Genomic DNA, 21057 nt, shown 5'->3' with positions numbered 1-21057 from the left:
CTTCGAGTGTGGGCTCGAACGACTCAAATCAAACACAAAACTAGAAATAGTTTTCTTTACTTTCAATGTAAAGGCAAAATCTTTTCTCAATAGAAACCAACTTGATTGTTATTCTAGAAAATAGATTTAATATTTAGATAATAAATTCTCACTATTTTCGGCCAGAGTAACAATATCTTAAAGTTGTATTTTTTAGCCCTACCTGTGCTATTTATTTATAAGGAGAAGAGGTAAAACCTTTGTTGAATTGTAAAAGTCTATTTCAATTGAAAAAACATACTCCTAGCCTAACAAGGAGTAGGTAAGGAGGAAACCCTAGTTAAATAAATTAGGGTTCGTCACCCCTCTCTTAAACATGAGGGGTTTTGGGCTTCTCCCATATTGGGTCCATGTCAGGGTTGTTCATAAGTAGTTTTTAGACTTTTAACCTAGTACTTTATAATTCGATCCAACCCGATATTTATTTTTCTATTTCCCAAAATAAACATCTTAAATTAATTTTCATTAAATAATTTTCTCAACGCAATTCTAATTTCGTTAAAATCATGACGAATTTACTTTAAAAAATCTATGAGAAAATATATTTAATATTTCTACATTCAACGATTTACTATGCACAGAATGATTTTTTTCCATTTTCAAACTTCATTTAATTCGAAAATCATAAATTCATTTTCAAGTCATTTTCATTTTGGAGACAACCATATTCATTTCCAAATGTTTCACATTTCTCCATTTTTACCATTTCTATTCATTTGATTCAACGTGCAATTCATTTCTAGTTTCAACAAGCTAGCGTAGGGATTAATTGGACATATGCAATTAGGGCTCAAATTATTCATAATTAAGTTCCAATTTTTTTCTATTGATTATAAACTCATTTAGTCATGAAGTCATTCTACTATAGTATCATGATTGAGTTTTCCCCAAGGACATACCATTACGAAAGCAACTTAATCCTTAATCTCTTTGGGATAAATCTGTTCTCCTAATATGATCCTATTTTATCTCATGGTAACCATTACATCTTCCTTCATGAAAAGTCAATTCCTATCAAATGATAATCAAGTCATTCATCACAAAGACGACCGACGTGTGACCATGTTTACTTTTCATCAACCATATAATGCCAATGAGAGAATATCATTTACCCATGTCTCGGGTTATGAATTACATTGTTGTCAGTGTTACTACATACTGTAGAATTCATATACCCAAGGCATATGTAATGCCCTTAACCTGATTTGATTCGCCAAATCTGGATCTCGAGTATTACATCTCCATTACAGGATTACACAAAAACAAAACATAAAAATTTTCAACATTTACATCTTATTTAAGAATTCTGTTCCAACTGATTTACAACTAGATGTATTGTAAATACTTACAACCATTGTACAAGACTTCAACTAGCGATGACTTACAAGCGAATATCATAACTTAATTACAATGTTCCATTTGTTTGATCCTTTAGTGATAATACTTACTAGAATTGTGCTACCAACACGTTCTATATGCATAATAGCCCATCCTACCACCCTTGGCATATCCTGGGTGTTGCCTCTCCTGGCGCAAACCCAAATTTGCTTACATGTGACACAATACACAGAGGTAAGTTTGTGAGAACTTAGTGAGTTAAACTTCATTTACCTGTATTGTCTCAGTACAACGCATCTAGTGATTTCATTATCATCTCATTGTACTCCGTTCTTCCACTTGACTTTGGAGAGTACCTTTCCTTTTCCTATCATAGATGTCATACCTTACTTTGTGACCATGCCTAACCCTTAGCATCTTTAGTAAACTACTAATGTTCTTCACCCAACCTTTTCGTGGTTCCTTAATTGTTCTCATACTGGAACCCATACCTACAAAACATTTTTGATCGAGTTGTTCTTCTGTTCTACTTGGTTCGTACTATGAATTTGCCATATTCCCTAGCACATTCCATCTTCTCTGTACATATCTCAAGACTATGCAAAATACGCACGACATTTCCTACGGAACCATTCCTTCATAGTTCTCCATACATACTATTCCTTCAGAGTTAGCCATACGTATCATTCCTTTTTTGATCAAATCTCGAGTTGACATAGTCGATATTATGTTAGTTGAACATTCAGATATGTCAGGCTTTACATTTATCATTTCACCATTTACACATTGTAGTAAAATTCTTTTCTGTTTACAATTGACCACAGCATGGTAAAGATTTAACCAATCCATACCGAGAATTATATCAGATTTATCAAATAGCAACGACATTAGATTAGCTAGAAACTCTCAGCCCTAGATTTTCAGTGGACAGTTCATACAAATTTTATTGACAACTACAAATTGGTCTAATGGGTTGGTTACCCGAACATAAATTTTTTTCACTTCTACTGGTAGGTTTCTTTCTGCTACTAATGAGGTGCAAATGTATGATGAGTTTACCTAGGGTCAATCAGTGCATGCACAGGTATATCAAATAAGGAGAAAGTACCAGTAATAACTTCAGGGGCAATAGCCTCCTCTTTGGCTCGAATAACATAAGACCTAGTAGGCGCACGAGCTTCAGGTCTCACTGATGTATCTCTTATTCCACCTAGGTTGACGTCGATACTACCACCAGTTCCTAGTGTTATAGCCTTTCTGGAGCTAGCACCGACTTTGTAGCTTGATTTGGATTAGCGTCAACTTTACTCGGGTAGTCTTTCATGAAATGATCAATGGAACCACATTTAAAACAAACTCTTTTTATTAGTCTACACTCTCTGAATTGATTTTTACCATAGTGCTCACAAACTGGCTTACTCGTGTTTCACACACTTCCTGTACTATCCACTGACATATATTGAGGCCGCTGATAGCTCTGTCTTGAAATTTCCCTTTTTGGATTTCCTGTAGAAGTGGAATAATGACTTCAAAAGTCTCTTATCTTTTTGAATAGAGGTGTCGAAAAAGATCTGGCCATACTGCACTTTTCGATATCCCAACTTCTCAACTTAGTTTGTTTCTTTTTATTCCACAAATATTCTATTTTCTGGTCTCGCTTAGATAAAACAATAATCTCTTTCAGTTCTAATGCTCTTACAAGCATATGGATGTCTTCATTCAATCCTCACTCGAAAAGAGTACACATTTCTAATTCGAAAGATACGAGCTCTTTGCCATACTTACTAAGGCAAACAAACTTGTACTCATGCTCGGCCACTTTTATGTCCCCCTGTCTCAATTCCATAAACTCTCTTTTCTTCTTTTCTAGTATAACCGACTAATGTATTTCTTTTTAAACTCGACCTATAAGAATTCTCAATTTACCTGATCTCTTGGGGTCATAGATGTCAGAGTTATCCACCACTGATATACTTATTCTTTAAGCAAAAATACTACACATCTCAAGCAATCTTCTAGGGTACACATCAATTCATTGAGAACTCTCAAGGTATTTTCTAGCCAATATTCAGCTCTTGTCGGGCTACATATTTCTTACATTTAAACTCCTCCACTCTACATTTGTGGATTTTATCAATCAAAAGTCGACTTACAAGCATCGGGTTGGGACTTTGAGGACAAAGGGGTTCCACAAGAGGCATTACCAGGGGAGGAGGGGCATTTTTGGTTGAGTAGATGAAGGGGTAGCTTCCATATATTGTGTGAACCACTGGTTCATCATTTGTAAAAATGTAACTTTTGCCTCACTCTCTAGCCCGTGCGAAATGGACAAGGTTTTAGTATCTTCTTGATCAAAAGCGGGGGTATTACTTTCAACCTCATCAGATACAGCTCGATTGGATTCGAATGACATGGTTTATCTATATAGGAAAACAAAGTCAATTTAGATCAAAAGACATCACACTATCACAGGTTATTGTGGCATGTATTTCTAGACTCGACACATGCTACGATTCATTCCTAGAATCGATTAACCATCATTCACATTCATGCGATTAAACATTATTCACATTCAATTTACGTCAAACAATCATTTTTGGATCTTATACAAGCTTACAAAAGCTCTTTTGTCAACCCAAACACAAAATAGGACCAAATTGTAAAAATTTAAAATGTATGGATCAACGCTGCAACTTCAATAGGTTCTCGTCATGACGTGACGATCACATTATGTCACATCGTGACGATAAGCCTAAGCCCGTCTCGACATCACTCACTATGATGACAATGTTGCGACATCAAAAGTACGAGGTCGCAACATGTCCCTTATTTTTGGCAAAATGCATATTTTGGTACCTATTTAAAATGCTACCAACCAACCATTCAATATATGCACCAAGCATTCAATTCACTTGATTCAAAACATGCCAAACAAGCTTAACATTCATGTTCAACCTTTCATCAAGACATTCAGTACTTAAACATCAATTAAACTTAAACATTTCAATGTCATTAGGGCATACTAACCAAATAATTGAATTACCTATCTTTACCTATGTCATACCATATTGAAACATACCATTTTACCTTAACTTCATACACTCATATTCATTTTATACATTAACTTATAGGCCTTAAACATGAACCAAATTAACCATTCTCCAACACATTTCTCAAGCATGAAAATCAAACATACCATATTCATAATAGATATTTAACTCATCAAGACTTTGATATATTAAGGCATACACAAGACACTTGTATACATGCCACAACCTTGACTGAAAATGATCGCATAACTATCGTTTTAGTGATAGTGTAAGCTTCGAGACGATCCGGCTTGACGTGTTCTGCAAGGTGACGATCTACAAGGAAAAGGGAAAATAATCTAGGTAAGCATATAAGATGCTTAGTAATTTCATAAGTATTAAATAAAACATACCTTATCTTTCATCTAAATACCTACCATAACTTGGCATAGTTTAGGTAGACATGGCAATCGAAAACATCAACTAGGTTAGAATTAACTTATAATTAAACCATATGATATCACAAGTACTTAAACATGCCAATTCATGTCACATTAGGTAACAATCTCAAATTCATATGGGATGTTTCATTCACATGTATATCAAAGGCAATACTCCAATAATTTTTTCTTAAATAATCCATTTAATAACTTCCCATTTGATATCAAGTTCATTCCATCCTATTTCAATTTCTTAATTTCATAAAAATTAATTCACCCAATGAACTCTAGTAAACATACTCGGATTCATAGGTATCTACACCACACCAGTTGCTCGTCCAAACAGAATATATACATGTCAGGCTACTCATCCAGGCTAAACCATTATAATGACGCATTAGGCTACTCGCCTAAGCTAAACCTGTGTCACATATATTTTAGAATTTCGTAACAAATGCTAGACCTCGATAATATCTGTAATCAATCTCATAAAAGTGCGCACAAGACTCTATTGGTAGGCCAATTATATCCTAACCTTTACTAAGTTCACAAGGGCTTTTTTTACACATATAAACATTTCTTTTCAATTTGGTCCAATTCTAGCTTTAGAACTAATCCATAATCAATTAATCCACAATCAAACACATATACACAAATCAAATGCATAACAACCTAAATAAATAAATACCATATGAACTTACTTGATCAAAACAACAAACAAGTTGATTCTTCAAGGACTAATCAACAATTTTAGCTTTTCCTCGATTACCTCCAATTTGATCCAATTCTTGACCTATACAATTATTCCATATAATCCATCAAAACCAAGCATTTACAAATTATGCCATGACATGAATGAACCTATACAATTTCATTTTTGGTACCTTTAAAGTTTTACTTTTTATTCAATTTAGTCTTTAAATTTGAAATAACCATATTTTTCATTTATAAGTCTCGATTTAAAAATCAACTTCGATTACATACATTAGGGACCCCCTACTTTCTATTTATACTAAAATTTCACAAAAAAATATTTTATTCACTTTAGTCTTTATGCACGAAACTAACCATTAAACTTCTAGTCTTTTTTTATAATCTAAGCTTAAAATCTATCACCTTAACACCAAATCCATTAAGAAATCAACAATGGCAACTTTCGAAAACTTTAACAATTTTACAAATTGGTACATGGACTAGCTAAATTAAGCTCCTATGACCTTAAAAACATAAAAATTACAATAAAATACTTGAAATTACTTACCAACCAAGGACTGATTGTTAAGAGCTTCCTAGGTTTTTCTTTCTTTCAATTTTTAGTCAGAAGAAGATGAGGAAAGAAAAATGATATTGTAAAATGAGTTGTTACAGATATCTTTTACATTAAAATAACTTATATAGTAAGATTAGTTATTAATTAATTTGGTTTAATTAAATTAAGCATACTTAATTAATTTAATCCATCATTAACTAATATAAGTGAAATCTTCCATCATCAAGCACTAATTCATATTTGTAACACCCTCGCCAATTACCATCACCGAACTAGGGTTACGAGATGATAAACATATAACAGAATAGAAACATGTTACAACAAATCAAATTTCTCTAAATGATAATCATTCACCAATTATATAATCAAAAATATGTTATTCATACATTATCGGAGTTAAATCAAGCTTATAGAAGCTTTAAAACAATTCAGAACAAAACAGGGACTACTTTGAAACATTTCAAAAAGTGTAGCAAAAATGCAAAACAGGGGTCACACTGTTGTGTGGCCAAGTTGTATGACAGGTTGAGGCCGCGTGGAGCTAAACCATACAATTATATCCCCCAAACTGTGTAACAGACTAATTTCGTGTAATCTAGGGTCACATGGCTATGTTGCCAAGCCATGTAACTAAGTGTGATCGTGTGGACCTAATTGTCACCTAAATTTTTAGTGGTGTCGAAAACAGTGGTTTCGATACCATAATTCTTGCATAAATATTTCGTAAATATTATTCAATTAATATTTACCAAGACTATAAAGTCGTATTAGATTTTGGTTAGGAAATTTTATTGTTTGAATAGGTTAATGAGTAAAAAGGACTGAATTGTAAAAGCTGCAAAGTTGAGTAATTAAATTAAAGGGGCTAAATGATAATTTAGCCATAGACAAGTTATGTTAGTGGAATTAGATGGTATTATGCATAGTATATGGTTTAATAAAACTTAACCTTGATTAATTAAAGTTAATTATGAAAGTTGTAAAAGTTACAAAATTGCCATGGAATATATATATTAAGTTAAACTAAAATTAAGAGAAAATTTTGAAATTCTCTCATCTTCTCTACGGAAATATCTAGAAGAGTTAGGGTTTTGGTTCTTTTAGTTCAAAGCTTTGATTGGTAAGTGATTCAATGCCCATTTTAAGTAAGTTTTACGTTTTTAAACTTGTATTAGCTTAATCTAGCTATTCTGAGGACTAATTTGTGAAATTTTTAAAAATTATAAATGCTTCCATTGATGAGTTGATTTATTCTTTGAAGTTTATGAAGGATTACGAAGTTTTATTGTATGGGTGGACTATTTTGAAAAGTGATTTTAGTGATTTTAATGTTTAAGGACTAAATTGATAAAATGATAAAATTGATTGTATTTAGTGTGAAATAATAGTAGATAAGGACTGTTATAAGACCATGGAATCTTTTGTTGAAATTGGATTTCAAGAAAAATGATTAATTTACATGATTAGGGCTTAAGGACTAGATTGAGTAAAGGTGAAAAGTTATGGGAAATTTTGTAAATGGTCAAAAAAGACTTAATTGCAATAAGTGATTTATTTTCTACCATTTAATTAGTCAATTGAAAGAAACTATTGTGTTAGATCGAGAACTTGAGGACGATCGCGGGAAAGGGAAATTATGGAGTAGTCCCTATACTTTGGAAATTTCTTCAAATTAGTCTGGTAAGTACGTATACTTACTCAAACCACTAATGATTTTTATATTTTTTTTTGTAAATTTAGTCTTACTAAATGTTATATCAAATATCTATGTTATCTTGGAACGAAAATGAGATACTGAATATACTGAATCGATGCTTAAATGAGCAACCCTACTAAAACATACTGTATGCTACTCAAAGGAGTAAATTCACACTGATTATCTGAGTGTTACTCAACTAAGTGTTACTTATTGATATATTGACTAAAGCTCAACCGAGCGATATCTACCGATATACTGAATAAAGCTCAACTGAGAGTTGTTTACTGATATGTCGAGTAAGCTCAACCTAGTATTATCCATTGAATATACTGAACTATTGTATTAATTGTTAAACGGTGATAAATGTTGCATATTGTATAAACCTCTATGTTTGTTCTAAATCAATTACTATGACTGATTGGAAAGGTTTCTTATTTATAAAATGAACTTACTAAGCTATAACCAAGCTTACCTGTATTTGGTTCATTTTGTAGATTACGTTTTGAAGGCTTAGAAGATCGGATCAACACCAGAAATCACACTATCCAGGAGATCTTTGGTAGATTTTTTTTTGTTGGTATATATGGCATGTACTAGGATTTATTTTGTATGTTTGATATTAAATCCTAGTGGAGCAAGTATACTTAAGTTGCGCTATTTGATGGTAACAAAAGAAGCATGTTTGTTTACCTTAAGTTAAGTATTAATATTGAATAAGATAATATTGACATTAGATGTGGATATGGAATGAAGTGAAATAGGGTTTTTTGATGAATAACTATACTTTTTATATGTGATTTTGAAGTTGAAATGTCATGAAAAATTTTTGTGGTGAGAATGAGGGCACATTGGTTTGATATATAGGTTGAATTTATTGGCATGTTTAGGTGTGTTTGGAGATGGTTTTTGTCCTATGAAATTTTGTGAGTGAATGTATCTAGGTACCCAAGAGAAAAGGTGAAATTTGAGCAAGGAATTGGTCATTTTTGTGTACATACGGGCTGCCACATAGCCGTGTGAAGCACACGGGCAACTCACACGGGCGTGTGCCCAAAGCGTGTTTAAAACATTATAGGTGCAGTTTTCACATGGGTAGACACATGGCCTGTAACACGGCCGTGTGATCTAAATCAGAGATTTACACGGCCCATGCACACGGGCGTGTGGAATAGCCACACAGCCATGTTTGAGCCATACGGCCTGGACACACGGCTGTGTGACCCCTGACTTGAAAATTTTCAATTTCTTCCTAAATGTTCAAATTTGTTCCGAATTGGTCCCTAAGTGTCCGTAACTTATTTTTAGAGCTTCGAAAGCTCGATTTAAGCCCCGAACTGAATGGTCTTTTTCATATTGAATATTACTTGTGATTGTGGAATTGAATTGATTATTGAATATATTTTGTTCTTAACTGTTCTAACTTGACTGGTAATATCTGGTATCCTATTCTGGCAAAAAAAACGGGATAAGGGTATTACAACACGACCATGTGTCAAACTGTATATCAGGCCGTGTGTAAGGGTGTTCAGTCGGTTAACTGACCCGAAATAACATTAATTGAATTAACTGACCTTTCAAAATTTTTAACCGTTAATTGAACCGAAATTTTTTTAAAAAAATTAACCAAACTGAAATTTTTTCGATTAATTCAGTTGATTAACCGAATTATTCGAAAATTATATGTTTTTATTTTTGGTTAAAAATTAACCGAATTACCCGAATTACCTGAATTACCCAAATTACCCGAATTAACCAAATTAACCGAATTGAATCACTACATAATTAAAAACATTACATAAGTCTTTCAATTTTATTTTTATTTATTAAATTATTTGTTTAGACTTTTAGACTTTAGTTTTAGTTTTAGTTTTAGAATTTTATTTTATTTATTAAAATATTTGTAATTTTATGATTGGGTTGGATTGGGTAATTGGGTTGGGTTGGATATTTTGGTTTAGGTGAATAGTGGGCCTATTTATATATTATAATTTTATTTATTAATTTTTCAGTTAAACAACTTAGATTAAAGTATCCCGACATTGAGTTTACAAGAACATGTGAGATTTGCACAAGATTAAATCATCAAATAACTCATGTTCATCAAGAATTTAGTCATGATTATTCATGTATACATTCCATCAAGATCATTCATGTATGTTCAATGAAAATCATTCATGTATATTCACTTAGGTCAATAAATCTTTTTGATAATTAATCATATATTTAACTAGCTCGATGAACTATAGTAACATAACTTAGATACTTAGATAACTACACTACACCAGAGAGTATTGTAATGTTATACAGAGGCACCGTGGTGCTAACAAAAGGACGATTATGCAATCAGAGGCATTAGAGTGCAATAAAGACACCGAAGTACAAACAGAGGCGTCAAAGTGCAAACTCGTACAAGCATGCATTCTAACCCTATTGGCATGCTAATTGTATCCTAATATGTAACATCCCAAAATTGGGTTAGAAGAAATTAGTTAGTGAATCGGAAGTTGTGATGCTTTGATTTTCAAGGTTATATTTATATGTTTATGACAAAAATTAATTACTGGTTTAATGGTTAAGAGTTAATGAGATCATCTTTGAAATCCAAGTTCAAAACCCTTGCTCCAAACCCAAGTAGGTCTCACACCTTATTTTAAAAATAAATGTTGTAAGAGTTTAAATAAGAAATAGGTCTGGCTTAAGTAGTGTATTTCCCTCAAACACTAAATTATCTCGTGATTAATTTGAAAACTAAAAAATTATATCATTTTGGATTATCTGATGATCTTATCAGTCTTTTTTTTTAAATTAACTAATCTGTGCAGAAATTAATTGTTTTTTTTCTATTTCCATTCTTTTTACTTTTTCCCCTTTTCTCTTCCTTGTGCCACCCCTACCAGCCCTAAAAATCTCAATTTTTCTTTCTGTGTCGCCCCCAATCCTCCCTTCCTCCTCTTTTCATGGTCGTCGCAACACCTCTGCTCCTTCTCCGATTTTCTTTCATCTTTTTCTTATTGTTTTCTTTTGATTTCATCCCCTATTGCTTCCATTTTTCAGTACCATTGTTGCTTGTTTTATTGCCTTCCATTGCCGCACAAATCAACCCCCTATTGTTGTCATTTTTGTAGTGTTGTCGCTCCTTGAAAACACCAATAGAGGCTGTTGTTTTTCTTCCCATTTGTCACACTTCATTGCTGCATTTTTACTCAATTTTTCCTTGTTAAAATAGCCCCTAACCTTGTCGTTTAAGTTTGCATCTGTACTTGGTAAATTCGTCATCTCGGAGCTAGAAATAGCGAAGCATAAGTGCTGATTTCTGTCAAGATCTAATATCGTATAATCCTTTGATATTTCTCTGCTTTGGCTAAATGTCTCAAAGGCCATAACCAATTATTTTGGTTACTGATTTTTAATTTTTTTTATGTCGAAAGACCGAATCTAAATTTCCTCAATCAGTAGTGACGAGAAAGTTAGTTCGCACTCTCGTTTTGAATAAAAACAATGAAAGTTTGCTTACCAAATTTGGACCTGAAATGTCACTTGTGAATCATGGTTTGGCCGAAACCTGTAGGGGTGTTCTAAGGCTAATTTTGATTGTGTTTAATCGTATTAAATGCATATCCAATCTAGGGTTATCTAGATCTAGAGTGGGGAAGTGCAGACTTTTTTGGATTAGTGTCTCGGATCTGTGGATTTAAGGTGTGGGATTTAATCAAATGTGAATTGTGTACGTTGTGTACGTGTGTGATATGCTTTTGAGTCATGGTCGAATGCTGCCATGGGATGTGTTTTGTATATTGAAAATTTGTGCTTTTTAATGATGCATTTTCGATTGTTTTATCTGCTTTGGACTGATTGTGTGAATGAGACTGTAATAACCGAATGCATGTCGGGTGCCCTATTAGTGGCCGAGTGTGTTGTGCGTGATTGGGAAGTTGACCGAATAGGTATGCATCTGTTTTGCAAGGTGGCTGATTTTGAAATGTGATCTCTATTTAGGCTAGCCGAATGTATTCGTGTTTACGTAAGATTGATTGATTATGCCTATTGGTTTATCTGTTATGACTGGAAATGCATACACTACTAATGTATGTTATAGTGTACTTATCACTTGTTTGTTGAATGCATGAGGACATGCTACTAATTCTGTATTCGCTATATGCTTTGTTGAAAACAAGTTACCTCTTTTGTATCTATTATTGCATGTAAGCATGCCAATGTTAAGGATTTATTGATTTCGTGATCACACGTTTTACTGAATGTTTGAGTACAAGCCATCTTTCTGCCTTATTGAAAGCATGTCATTGTTTCTGATTTATTGTTCACATTTTATCACATGCTTCTGCACTGTACCGTATTTGATTATGCTGATCTGATATAATGGTATTATGCATTACATTAGGGTCTGGGTTGATAAAAAAAACAGGAGATTTGTGGAGTTCTGGCGGTATATCTGCAATTTATTGGAGTTCTAGCAGTAAATCCGCAATTTTGGAGTTCTGTTTGGAGTTCTAGCGATTTGTTTGCATATTATTTTGGCAATTTGTTTGAATACTGTTCTGGCGATTTGTCCGCAACACTGTTTTGGTTAGGGGTGATCAAAATTCGATTCGGCTCAAAAAAATCGAAAAAAATTTGAATTTCGAGTTAAACGAATCGAGTTATTCGAACCAACTCAATTTTTTTTTTCAAATTTCGAGTTCGAATCGAGTTGAGTTTTCGAATTTGAATAACTCAAATAATTCGAATAACTCGAATAATTCGAATAATTCGAATATCAAACTATAATATTTTACATTTTTACCCCAAACTGCCAAACATTTTTACTTTTCCCTCAAAACTTTTACTCCTTCCTACTTTCCCCCAAAACTTTTACTCCCCTCCCCTTCCAACCCCCCAATCTACTCAAAATTCATTTCCCACCAAAATTTTACTTTCAAAAACCCTCAAAACTTTTTATTTTTCCCCAAAATTTTTACTCCCACAAACTTTTTCCTTAAAACTTTTATTCTCTTCTCATCTCACCTCTCATCTACCCCAAACCCTCCCCTTTCCAATTTTTTTTTAATATTTTACCTCCAAAATTTTACTCCCTCTATTTACTTTCCCTCAAACTTTTATTCCTCAAAACTTTTTATTTTCCTCCTAAACTTTTACTTCTCACCCTTTAGTCTCAAATAAAAAATCAAAATTATTCAAAAAAAAATCACTAATCATAAATAGTAATAATTTTATTTATATCTACTTTTATATTATGAAATTAAATTTCACATTTTATATTATTTATATTATTTATTTTTAGTCATATTGAATATTTATATTAAAATTGAATTATTAATTATGCCATAAAATATTCGTGTTAAAATTTTATATTGATATCAATTTCATATTTTATTTTAAAATAAATTTTATTAAAAATTATATTTTTACATTTAATATATTTTTAATTCCAAAATACATAGTGACAAGAATCTAAAGATAATTGAAACAACTAAGCAAGTAAAGAAGCTAACCAGTATATAAAAAATTAATAAATAAATTATGATGTGATGAAAGTTAATAAATAATTTGATTAAAGTGGACAAATTTTATTACGATGGGCGACAATAGTTACAAGGACTTAAAATTATTTTTTAAAATTTAACTCGAACAAATATATTCGATTCGATTCGAATTCCATCTCACTCGACTCGATTCGAGAAAACATCAAATAAAGTTAGGATGATAAAATGATATTCGAAAACTCGATTAACTCGAAAATTTTCGATTCGATTCGATCGAATGCTCACCCCTAGTTTTGGTGGTTTATCTACACAATTTGACTGGCAGTATAACTGCAATTATTTTCCGTTACCGTGATTTAACCACAATGAGCTAAAGCTCCTTCCAATATGGTGTGTATAGTTGGATATGGTGTGTGGTGGATGGATGGGTAGGATTTGCATCGACATTTATGATCATGCATTTGAACTCTGAAACTCGATGATTTTGTAATTTCTGTAAAAGTTGTGATTGGTAACTATTATTATTATTGAATTTGAGTGTGCATGATTTTATGGTCTTTGTTATACACCGTTTATTTTTAATTGATCTCAAACAGTACTTTTTAAGCTCATCCTATTAGTTTAACGTCTTTCAAGTAATCTACAATATTAAGGCTCGGACTCAACATTCAAAGGTCTCGCCTCGGTTTTTATTAAATAAAGTATTTAATTTTATACTTTTATATTTATTTCGGTCTGTAATCATTTTTACGAACTGTAGCATGGTTTGGTTTTGGGGTATTCTAGTAGTTTGCATGCATTAACGTTAAAATTGGACAAACTGAATAACCGAATAGAAATAATAACTATTCATTAAAAATATGAATTAAGGTTTTAATTACAGTTTACACTTATCGAATTTTTCGCTGCAATCTATTTTTTTTCAAAACTCCTTATAATAAATTAATAATCGAACATGTGCTTAAGATTAATAAACACCTTTTAAAATTGGACTTAAAGCTAACTTGGCAAAATTAAAGTTTTTATAAAACAAAGAGAAGCCCACTACAATTTTTTGAAACAAAAAAGGTGAATGTTTTGAAAACAAATTTCTAAAATTTGTTCGTCTTAATCTGAGTCATTTAGGTGGTCTTGTAACCTTCAAAATCTGGTCAAAACTTTTGGGCCAGGTTGAAGAGGTTATATAATTTTTTATTATGTCCAAACGAGTATTAAAACATAATTTGTATCATTTATACCTCAGAACATTTCCATGTTATCCGTGCACATACTATAAACAAATCATGTTCATTCAGAAATACATATGCATCATAATTCACTAGTTTTTAACAGTTCTCAACGTAGTCCTTTCTCACCTTAGCAATTATTTATAATATTTCAATGTCAACTCACAATATCAACAACATATATATAAACATAATTCAACAAAAAATATATATAAACTCATTTCAATACACTATGAATTTACCTAATATATTTGGCTAACGGGCTAATTTGTAGGGACTATTCTGTAATTTTCCCTTTTCCGCTATTTTCCTCCGTACGGTTCAATCCTTGATCTATATAATAGTTAAATTCAATTTATCAAATACAATTACATTACCATGCTCATTTATATGTATAAGACCTTTTAATTCTATGGTATAAAATTTTCCTAAACTTTTACACTTTATTCAATTTAATCCCTAAAATTAAAACTATTATAATTTTCACGTTTCATCCCCAATACTTAAAACCGATGATAAAATCATCCCAAACCAGCCTTCAAATACTAAAAATTTACATAATTTTTACGCTAAGATTAAATTATTTTCATATTAGTCCCCAAACTCAAAACTAACCAAAATTCCTTTACAAAATAGTCCTATTTAACAACCAAGTTCATAAATTCATCAATTAAACTCATGAGCAACTAAGAATCATTAATGGTAAGTTTCAAAACCTTTAATAGATTTACAAAATAATCCTTGGGTTAGCTAGATTAAGCCACAGCGATATCAAAAACGTAAACTTTACTAAAAACAGGTCAAGAAATCACTTACATGCAATAGCTTTGTGTTGGTCGAACCTCAAAGCTTAATAATGGTATTCTTTTTGTTCTTAATTTTTGGTGGTAAGCTAATGAAGATGATGATAACTTTCTTTTCCTTTGTTTATGTTTTTATTTATTTAATTAAAATTTTACCTTTATTATAAACATAAAATTTAACTAATTTATAACCCTTAACCATCCACAAACCTTTATAATGGCTTAATTGCCTTATAAATCCTCTCACTTTTACCATTAAGACTATTTAACTAATAAAATAAAATAGTGGTTAGATTTTACGTATTTTACGATTTAATATTTTTTCCTTAATTTGTAATGCCCCAAAATTTTAAAGAATTTCATTGTGAGAATTTGTAGTAATTAGATTTCTGTATCTCTAGTTCTGTACTTTGCTTTTATGTTTAAGGTCTGAAGTTCAAGTTGCATCGTTAAAAGTTTTGTTATTGTTTTTAAAACCACATTCATCCATGTGTTTCATAGTTAAGTCCAATTCTGGGTAAATCAATGTCAAGAATGAGTTTGTTGGTTCACTGGTTAAGCATCTGTCTGTATTTTGTCTAGTCCCGAGTTCAAATCCCATTGTATGCGTTAGGAAATAATTTTTTTGCAAGAAGGTGGGATGGTGGTTAACATAAAATAGTCTGAAAAATTTCTATCGTACCTTCTTCTTTGTTTTTTTTCTAAAGTTTATGTTCTTTTTCGGTTCTTCTCCTTTTTATTTTATTTTCCTTTTACGATATTTAATTTTGTGTTAATTGGGAGTTTTTCGTTGCTTGTAAGGTCGACTGTGCGATTATTGAGTAATTTTCGCCGTTCATTTTCTTTCGTTTTTACGAGTTCTGTTGTGTTAACAATGTTCTGTCGAAACGGGATTTTGCTTGATTGCTTGGATGTTCTGTTTAATCATTCAATTGGTTACCTTTTTAGGTGAGGATAGTGCAAGAGATGTTATTCTGCCATGTTAGTCTGATTTCTTCTGTTTCGTGCGAGGGGAGTATGTGAATTGAGTTGGGATTGCTTCGAAACTTTCGACATAGTCTTGGTGGTAGGTTGATTTTGCTAAAATATTGAAATCGTTGGTGTAATTGATTATTGAATGATTAATTAGGTTTCGGATACTCTCCACATTGTTTCTCTATCAAAGCGAAATCAAGTGCGTTTAGGAAACCTTAACTTTGCAAGTTTTGGTCGCTAGAAATGGTGGATGTCGACGCTACACGGCCGGGCACACGGCAAGCAACTTGAGGCCATACAGGCAAGGCACACAAGCGTGTGTCTAAGCCTTGTGTGGCCATATTGGTACAAGTTTTACACGGGCAAAAGACACGTGCGTGTGTCCAGGCCGTATACCTCACTGTTCGTGGTACAAAGACCACATAGCCAGGGACACAGGCGTGTGTCAAGGCTATGTAACTCACTGTTTGTGGTACAAAAAAACATACGGCCAGGGGCACGGACGTGTACCCAAGCCATATGAGTCACACGAGCAGGGACACGAACGTGTGTTCAGGCCGTGTAACTCACTGTTTATGCTTTGAAACCATACGGGCAAGGTATATAGGCGTGTGAACTGGCTGTGTGGCAGGTTATTGGGGCTCGGAAGTAATTTTTGAGGTTGTGAATGTTACTTAATATTGATACCAACTTCCTTAATGTACGAATGATCGAATTTGATTATATAAGAACTATTTGATACTCTAATACTGATCTGTGAGCAACATAATTATATGTGTTCTATAATACTTACTTTAGTATTTAACTGTCTTATTTAATTGTGTAATGAGTTAGAATGATTGAATACATGTTACAGTTATTTGTGTGTTCTGCATTGGCATAGGTTGGGATATTGTGAAAGGGAAAGAAGTCTATTCTGAAATCGTGGCTACGCCACAATGAGTATTACTTTGATTCTGGCGCTTGTCACATACTAATCTAGCAGCTAAGCTACGTATCTGTAAACATGTCAACGAACATTCTAAAGGTTTGCATGGTTGGTTGGGCATAATGCCCATAATGGTGTGTTGGGATGGCAGAATACAGTGTGTAGCGGACGGGGATAGGAATGTTGCATCTAAATATAATATGTACCATATACGAACTGAAATTGCATATATATATGTAACTGATCTGCTCTGAATCTGAACTGGTATTACTTCTGTAACGAGCCGAATCACTGAAATTGGAACTACTTTATAAGCGAGCATTAATTGAATAAATTTCCTTTTTTGAATTGAGTTAACACCTCATTTTATTATTGATTGGATTTCAAGTGGTCCCTAGTCTTGAATGGGTCAGTGCCACAGGAGCTCGGTCAAGTATTTATCTCTTTAATTAGTATATTAGGAGTTTCGGTAAATTATAACAGCATGACTTTGGAAAAATTATATACTTAATTATCTTCTATGACATATATTATGTGAAGCATGGTTAGTTTTATTGTGTGGCTTGTGTGGTAATCGATAATTGATGATGTAACTCTTTAAATATGAGCTGGACGTCTAGGCCAGGTTTAGGGTGTTACATTTAGTGGTATCAGAGCCAGATTTGTCAACACTCGGGCTATGTTTGGGCTCATAAAGTATAAGAAAAGTAGTAGTGATAATTTAAGATATGAATTAATATGGAAACACTGAAACTTTAGTGAACGATCGAGCCTCCAATGCTGACCCTGTAAGTATTTCTATTCTGTTATAAAGATTGTAAAACCTAAACTGTTGTTAGCAAAAGGTTTGATGTGAACTGGTGGAATCATCTTGCTGGGTGTCTAAACTGATCTGTGTACTCTGACATTGTAGCTAGATTTCCTTAATGAGTTCGTGCAGTAGTCATGGACGCGGTATGCGAGGGCGTCGAAAATGTCGAGAAGGAGTTTGAGCAGAGTCATCCTCTATGGATAGCATGTCCAATCTGAAGATCAACAAGACTGTTGGTACTCCCACTGCTGAGACGGAGTCCCAGACTCCAATGGCTGGGGACGATGCACTATTTCAAGCCTTGATTCAAGTATTGGAAAGGGTCGCAGGAACCTAATCGGGACCGGGAAGTCGAGGGTCGATTACTAAATAACTCCGATCGAATGGGGTTGAACTATTCAAGGGCGTTATAGAAGTTGCTCCTACTGTTGCTAAGTATTGGCTCGAGGCTACCGAGCGCATTATGACAAATCTTAACTATACTCCCATTCAGAAATTGAAGGGTGATGTGTCCCTACTCCGGGACGAAGCTTATCAGTGGTGGCTGACAGTTGAATAAGGTGCCTTGCCCGACCAGGCTAACTGAGATTATTTCAAGAACACCTTCCAAGGTAAGTATGTGGGGCGAGTTATGTTGAAGCTTGTTGACATGAGTTTATGAGTCTAGTTCAGGGCGGTCGATCAGTGGCTAAATATGAAACCTAGTTCCTACGACTGAGTAGGTATGCACAGACTTTGGTAGCGACTGACTACGACAAGTGTGTGAGGTTTGAGGAAGGGCTAAGATATAATCTACGGGTTCTAATAGCCCCTCAGAGAGAGCTGATTTTTGCGGTATTAGTTGACAAAGCAAAGATAGTAGAAGAAGTAAAGTGTACTCAGCACTAGCGGCGTGACCGTAAGAATTATCAGAATAAAGTTAAGAAGGATTCGAGTCCCTTTAGTTCTAGTCAGCGTCCTAAGAAGCGAGCGAGATTTGATAGGCTCCCAAGGGCTGAGGTACCAGCCGTAGTGACTGAGATTCAGTTGTGCAGTTATTGTGGGAAGGCCATCCAGACGAGTGTTGGAGGAAGTTAGGAATGTGTCTCTGTTGCGGGTCGATGAAGCATCGAGTTAGGGATTGCCCCCGTCAACCAAACTTAGTGCCAACTGTGGCACAAACTCCGGCTCCAAATTCTGTTCGATCTCCGAAAGAGGTTTATCAACCATTCAGAGGTCACGGTACTGGTAATGGTAGGGGTGGTAATAGATCTAGGAAATGACACAGAGCACCGGATGAGAGGTGCAGTGTCAGCCGAGGCTCGTCACCAAAGATCGATTTATGCTTGTAAACGTGTGAGGAGAGCGATGATGTTGATGTCATTGTAGGTACCTTTTTTATTCATTATGTTCTGTATTATGCTCTCATTGATATTGGTTCTACTCACTCGTACATAGCTAGTGTTGTTTCTGTAAATCTGGGTTTAATTATTGAGAATATTATTAGAGAGTTTTCTGTGATTAGCCCTTTGGGTCAGTCAATTTGAGTTGACAGAGTATACAGACGGGTACCCTTAGAGCCCCAGGGTATGGTATTTTCAGCTAATTTAATAGAATTACCCTTTAATAAGTTCGATTTAATTCTGGGAATGGATTGGCTCGTTGAGTATCGGGCCAGTCTAGACTGTGCAACCAAGAGGGTTACTCTGAGATTGAATGAGAATGACGAGGTGGTCATGGTTGGTGAGCATCGAGATTACCTCTCTAATGTAATCTTCGTTCTTATAGCAAATAAGTTAGTCCGAAAGAGGTGTGAGGCATACTTTGCTTACATATCCGATTCTGTTCCCGTAAAACTTTCAGTGGGAGATATCCGCACTGTGAGGGAATTTCTAGACGTCTTTCTCGAGGAATTTTCTGGAGTACCTTCGGATAGAGAGGTGGAGTTTGGAATTGATTTTTTACTAGGTATTGCTTCAATGTCTATTGCGCCTTACCGAATAGCACCAAAAAAGTTGACCAAACTAAAAACACAGCTTCAAGAACTCCTTGATAGGAGATTTATTCGACCGAGTATGTCTCCGTAAGGGGCATCAGCATTGTTTGTTAAGAATAAAGATGGGTCGATGAGAATATGCATAGATTACTGGTAATTAAACAAGTTAACAATAAAAAATAAGTACCCTTTACCAAGGATTGACGATTTGTTCGACCAGTTTCGAGGAGCATCTGTTTTCTCCAAAATTGATTTACACTCCGGTTACCATCAGCTCAAAGTCAAGGAAACTGATGTGTACAAAACCGCCTTCAGGACCCGTTACGGACATTACGAGTTCCTAGTGATGCCTTTCGACTTTACGAATGTCCCGGCAGCGTTTATGGATTTAATGAATTGGGTATTTCAACCGTACTTGGATTAATTTGTAGTGGTTTTTACCGATGATATTTTTATCTACTCTAAAATTGAAATTGAGCATAATGATCATCTTCGCATTGTACTTCAGATACTTTGAGAAAAACAGTTATATGCCAAGTTTAGTAAGTGTGAGTTTTGGTTGCAGGAAGTCACTTTTCTAGGTCATGTGGTGACGATGGAAGGGATCGGAGTTTATCCCAATAAAATAGAATCTATTGTTGATTGAAAACAACTGAAAAATATATCTAAGCTTCGTAGCTTTCTGGGTTTAGCCGGTTACGACTGAAGGTTCGTCGAAGGATTTTCTCTGATTGCGTCACCTCCGATGAAGCTGTTGCGTAAGAATGCTCCATTTGTGTGGTCTGAGGTACAACACTATAGTTTCGATAAGCTCAAGTTTTTTTTGTGGTATACACTGATGCTTCACATGTTGGGTTAGGATGTGTGCTTATGCAAGACAGTAAGGTGGTCGCTTACGTGTCGTGACAGCTTAAGACACACGAGGGTAACTACCCGAGGCATGATCTTGAACCAGTTGCGATTGTGTTTACACTAAAAATATGGAGACATTATCTGTATGCTGAAAAGTGTATTATTTACACC

This window comes from Gossypium raimondii, chromosome 8 (genome assembly GCF_025698545.1).
Source record: "Gossypium raimondii isolate GPD5lz chromosome 8, ASM2569854v1, whole genome shotgun sequence".
In the NCBI taxonomy this organism is placed as follows: domain Eukaryota; kingdom Viridiplantae; phylum Streptophyta; class Magnoliopsida; order Malvales; family Malvaceae; genus Gossypium; species Gossypium raimondii.
This window is presented reverse-complemented; position numbering follows the sequence as displayed.